Consider the following 6,697-nt stretch of genomic DNA (forward strand, 5'->3'; position numbering starts at 1 on the left):
GTATTCCTATACATGACTTCTCCTATCCCTTAAAACTACCAGGATATATAGTAGGATATACAGAATATACAGTCCACAAATGGTGTTACTTTACAATGAAAGTAAAAGTATTAAAATTTTATTCAACTTTGTGTGTGTGTGTGTGTGTGTATGGTACCAGGGATCGAACCCAGGGGTGCTCAACCACTAAGTCACATCCTCCACACCACTCCACACTTTTTAATTTTTATTTGGGATAGGTTCTCGCTAAGTTGCCTCAGGCCTCCCTAAATTGCTGAGTCTGGCTTTGAACTTGTGATCTTCCTGCCTCAGCCTTCTGAGCTGCTGGGATCACAGACATGCACCACTGCACACAACTCTGAATCTAAAACTGATTGTTCATTAAAAGAAAGGCAGTGAGGACAGGAATTATTTCAGTAGGAAAAAAAGTCTATATAGGGCTTAATAATTTGCCAGATAAAATAAGCACTCTCCAAGAAATAATAAAACAAATAAATTGGAATTCAACAAAATCAAGAACTTCTACTTTGTGAGACGTTTTTAAGAAAAATACAACTCAAAGACATAGGAAATATTATATATGAATTTTAGACCTTAAGTTTATTAAAATATATTATTGACAAAAGTTATAGTACCTTGTAAATTTTGACTTATTTAATCTTTATAAAATCACTTTGAGGTAATCACTATTACCATCCCCATTAGATCAGTTAAAAACATAGATAGATGTTGAGTAATTTGCTCAAGTTTACACATACATAGGAGAATGAGAACTACCTGAAGTGGCTCTTACTCTAAGCCATGATACCAAGTACTAAATAGCAAGTTAGTTTATTCAAGATTTAGCAACCTCCAGACTAGAGGATTTTCTGAAGATCTGAAGAAATGACTCATAATGGGGTCCAACTCTATTCTTCTGGTTTTGTTTTAAAGATAATTCAATCCAAATGAAAACATCAGTATACATAAAAATATACATAAAGGTGTGAAGATACATGAATAAACAATGAGGAAATACTCATAAATTGGTGAAAAAAATCTATGTAGTATAAAACAAAACAAAAATGTCAATACTTAATGAGAGAATTTTTAACTTTACTATTCATCAGGATAATGGAATTCAAAACACTATATGCCCACTAAAACGGCTAAAATTAAAAAGAAGCACAATATCAACTGTGACAAAGATGTGGAACAACTGGAACTCTCAAATATTGATGATGGTTGTATAAAATGATAAAATTACTTTGAGAAAGAGTTTGGCACTCATTATTTTAAAATGCATTTACCAAACCACTCAGCAAGTCCACTCTGAGGCATTTATTCCAGAGCATTGAAAACACACCTAAACACAGTTGTTTTTTTTTTTCTTGGATTTCCCAGAAACATTTTTGTAAGTCTAGCACTTGACACAACTCAAACTTCCATTAACTGGTGAATGGATAAGCAACTTGTAGTATCATTAAAAAATGGGACACTTCTCATTAACATAAAATGATAAACATTGATGCCTGAAGTAGGAGTATTGAATCTCCAAAACATTATGCTAAGTGAAATAATCAGGATATGTGGAAGTAAAGCTGTACAATTCCATTTATGTCAAATTATAGGACACACTAAAATAATTTACAGTGACAGAAAGTAAATCAGTCGTTGCCAGGGGTTAGCATCAGATAGAATTGATTGCAAAAGGCCAGAGGCATATGTGGTGATACAAGGACTCTATACCTTGATTATAATTATGGTTACATTGTTAATTATAATTATTAAAACCAATTGAATTTTACACTTAAAAAAGGATGCATTTATTGTGTACAAATCATGTCTCAGTAAAACTGATAAACACTGTACAGTGAATAATCTGAAAATAATAAATAAAACAAAATAGAGGCAAAAGGAAAGAGTAGGTCAATCTAAATTAAAATTTACTATGAGATGACTTAATACATTCATTTATTCCATTGTATATAATCAGATGGAGATTCGAACAAGCACCCATAGAGTTAATACCTGCAGTGGATAGAATTAATGGACAAAGAGCCAGCAGTGCAATTTTAATACTTTTTGCCTTATTAATGCCTGACTTTTCATTTTAGAATCAACTGAAAGAAGCCATTAAGAAAAGCACTTCTCTGTCTTACACACACATACACATACATATACACCACCCGCCTTTATATGCTCAGCAAATTAGTACACAAATTAAGAGAGGAAAAATAAAGAACATGAGCAATGGAATGAAATTAGGAGATTCCTCTGACATCAAAATTCTGAGACAGAATACTTGCAATTTCACATCTCCATTCTGTATATCATTAAGTAAAATATTGGGCAACAAAACCAGCTTTGAAACTTTGATATTTATTCCCCTTGAAGTAAGTATTGAAAGTTGGTTATTTCAAAGAACACTAAGCAAATATCCCAACTTTTTTATGGATTATTTTTAGATTCTGTGTATATGTAGTTAGATAGCTAGCTATCTCTTAATTCCCATGACTTTTGTGCATTTAGGCACATCTAAGCTGTGTTAATAATTCAAATTTCAGCTATATGATTTTGCTAAATCCAGGAATAACAGTTTATTGCTGCTCTCTCCTTAGAAGAAAATTAAAGAGACACACAGTCTCAAAAAGAAAAATAGAAGGTACCTATTAGAATTGATGTAATTTCCCATGTAAGTCTTTATTTATTTATCAACAAAGATTATTTTGTCAGAATCCAAATCTTCTGATTTTCAGTTCTGTATTTCTTTCACAATACCTCAAACCAGATTACCAGGAAGATTCTTTTGGGTCATCTAGAATAGCCACAATTTCAAGTGTAATTTTGTATTTTTTGCAACAACTGCACCAAATATTAAAGTATAAATTTATATGCACATATTTCCTTTTCATAATTAATTTACTGAATATTCCCATTCACATGATGTCAGGTAAACACTGTCCTACTGTCCTTATATATGCAGTATTGTTAATAAATCAAGTCCTTTAAATTCTCCATAAAAGCATATATGGTCATTGAAATAATTATACATTTGGGAATTTTATAATTTCCCTGTTATTTTCTTATACTTGGTAGAATAATATTGACTTATATAACTTCTAAAGCATTATTAAAAATAAATAGAGCCGGTGTGGTGGCGTACATTGGTAATCCCAGCAGCTCAGGAGGCTGAAGCAGGAGGATAACGAGATAAAATCCAGCCTCAACAAAAGTGAGTGTTAAGCAACTCAGTGAGACTCCGTCTCTAAATAAAATACACACTAGGGTTGGTGATGTGGCTCAGTGTTTGAGTGACCCTGAGTTCAATCCCTGGTACTCAAAAAATAAATAGATAAATAAATAAATAAGAGGCTTATTTATTTGGCTGTTCAAATGAAGAAGTCCAGGCCTGAACATCCTATGAAATTTTTATGACATTGCTTATTTAGAAAACCAAATACATAATGCATATGCCTGATTGTATGGACTACACCATCAGCTTTCCACATTACCTAAATTGTTGTGAAAATTTCTACATATGTCTTGTCAATGTGAATAAAGGAACTCAATGTCTGGTGTTTGCTATTATTATTTCTTACCCAATCTTGAAGAAATGAAAATATTCTTATCAATGAATTGAAAAGGTAAGATCATTTATTAGTTATACAACGATTTTGAAACCTCTCCACTCACTCATCACAGAGAATAAACTCTTTCCCATTTTCTACTATTACACATATAATTTATGCTTGAGAAAATTTTGAATTAATAATAAAATTTGTAAGAAAAATATCTATGACATTTGTATTAGACTGTCTAATACAAATGGTATTTGTTTTATATCAATGACAAGTAAGAAACAGATTTCCCATAGCATCTATCTTTAAGTATTTTATTTGAAAGAGAATAATAGCTTCTATATTTTATAAGAATGAGTTTTAAGTGTCTTTTTCTACATAGCAGGAATAATTGGACTAATTTTGATAAAATCGATAACATTAGTTATAACTAATTTTGTAATAGTGTTTTGTAATAATATATTTAAGTGTACATCTCTACCAGTATAACTTCAGTTTCTTAAGATTAAAAATAGTCCTTAATGGTATTTGAGGACATAGCTGTTTATACATATATAATAGTCCATTACTTTTTTTCTTTCCTTTTTTTATTACAAAACTGTGAGGATACACATGAGCATTTTAAAAAAACAACATGCCTTGGAAAGCTGCATCAAATCCACAGTTTTACATTTGCCTACATTAATACAGTCAAATGGAAATTATTTTAGACATCTTGGCATTTTACAGCTGAAGGTATGTTTTTATATATGCATCTACTTATTCATATCCATGCTATGTTGTTGAGATTAGAATTCTTTCATTTGACTTTGTCATCTAAGGTCAAAACCCTTAGATGGCCCCTGGTACATTGTCCTATACAATGGCATATTGGCTAGTACAGGCCAATGAGATAGTAGTAAACGCAAGACAAGAGAACTGGAATGTGCTTTACCACTTCCCTTTGCACCACTCTTGCTCTAGAAATCATCACAAAATGTTAAGCAGAGCCTGCCTACTATAGGATAATACAGCAGGTGAAGCAAATTCCATTTACCCCAGCTCTCCTTAGCAACATATATATCGCAAACCAGCATTCCCACCCAACCCACCAGCTCACCAACACACAAACCAGCCCAGCTGAGATGAAGTTAACTAGCTCCAGATCTAAAAACCAAGCAAGTGGGCCTGACTTAAACTGTCAACCTGCACAGATCTTCTTTCGTGAACTGAAATGAGACGTGCATAATGTAACGTTTGGATAAATGAACAGCTCAGAATAGAATATTGTAAAATGTAAGGAGAATCACTACGCAAACTATTTTAATCATTAGTATTCTCTGAGAGAGAAAACAGTTTGCATCTGGAATTTTTTGAATATGTCAGAATATATAATACTGATATTAACCTCTCCATTTTTTCTTTGATTGAGTTCAATTTCATAGGTTATGAACTTTGAGCACTTGTCACAAATTATTGGGAATTGTGACAAGGGTGTCTCAATACAATTTTTTGTCACTCCTGCCTAGATTTACCACAATATCTCTGCAATGATATGTGATAAAGCAACATTCCTAATTGTGAAAACATGATTTTGCATGAGATGGCTGCAATATTGTTATTGCAATATTGTTATTTGGATTGTTTCTAAGTTAATTTTAGTTTTATATATGTGGAGTTCATTTTGTGAAAAATTTAAAATGATAGGATATTAATAAAATGCTTAGACTTGAATCAATTGAAATGTGAAGGATAAAAAGAATCTAGACTCCTTACAAAGGAAAAAAGTCCAGGCTACAGATTTTGAAAGAATGCTCAAATGCTCCCAGTAACTAGGATTTAATATGGTTGAAACTAAGAAAAATAAGAATAAAAGGAGAACAACAATTTAACCACCATTTAAGACTGAAAAATGCAGATTTCCTATATACCAGAGGTCCACCTCAGTTTCCTTACTACCTTGTTATAAGTTTCAAACACTTGTACAAGAATGCCTATTACATTATTGTTGGTGATATCAAATGACATTAAATGATAGGAATATCAACATTATAACATATGAACAGCTATATTTTATTATCAAATGACATTAAACAATAGGAATATCAACATTATAACATGTGAACAGCTATATTTATTATCAAATGAAATATTATATGATAATATAATAATAAAAATATCTAAACCATAACTACATACAACAATGTGGAGGTATCTCATAAGCTACACTTGAGCAATTCTGTATAGCTAAGCAAATACAGCAAAAATAATCTTTGCCATTGCTTTCAGAAAGAAATAAGGAAAAGAGATTAGAAGAGGAAACAGGAGGAATCAACAGGAAGGTTAGTATTTTCCATTTTGCATGACATTTTATTATACCTGCTATTATCAGCAAATTTCCTGGTCATTTTGGAGAGTTTTGATGTTTAACGTTAAAGGAAATAATTATTTCACTCCTTCATGCATTCCTCTCTCTCTCTCTCTATATATATATACATATATAATATATATAAATTTTTTAATTTATATATATTTTATATAATATTATTATTATTTACTTCATATATATTAAAAAATATATATATATATATATTTCCTTTTTTTTTTGTACTGGGGATTTAACCCAAGGTGCTATGCCCCTTTAATTTTAACTTTGGGACAGGCTCTCACTAAGTTGTTCAGGGCCTGGCTAAGTTGCTGAGGTTGTTCTCAAACTCTCAACCTTCCAAGTTCCATTGAGATTACAGGCAAGTTCCACTGAGTTTGACCTTTTATATTTTTTAACTTTAGCTATGATTAAACAAAGATCATAGCATTAATGGAGCTCACATACTTATCAAAAAATAAAAATAAAATACATCATATACCACAGTGATAAGCACTAGAGAAAAAGCATAGAAAGGAAGTAGAAAGTATACCTGTCATGTGAGAAATGTTGTAGTTTTAACAGCATGCTTGAGAAGACTTAACAAGAATTTCAGGCAAAGATCAAGAGCAAGCAAGGGAATGAGTTCTTAGATATCTAGAATAAAGAGAGTACAGGCAGTTGAAATATCAAGTGCAAAGCAGAGAACATGGAGTGTACTTGAGGACTAACGAGAAAACCATTGTGGTTAGTGTAGAATGACCATGGGTAAGTTTAATAGAGAAGTCAGAGG

The sequence above is a fragment of the Sciurus carolinensis genome, chromosome 10 (assembly GCF_902686445.1).
Source record: "Sciurus carolinensis chromosome 10, mSciCar1.2, whole genome shotgun sequence".
In the NCBI taxonomy this organism is placed as follows: domain Eukaryota; kingdom Metazoa; phylum Chordata; class Mammalia; order Rodentia; family Sciuridae; genus Sciurus; species Sciurus carolinensis.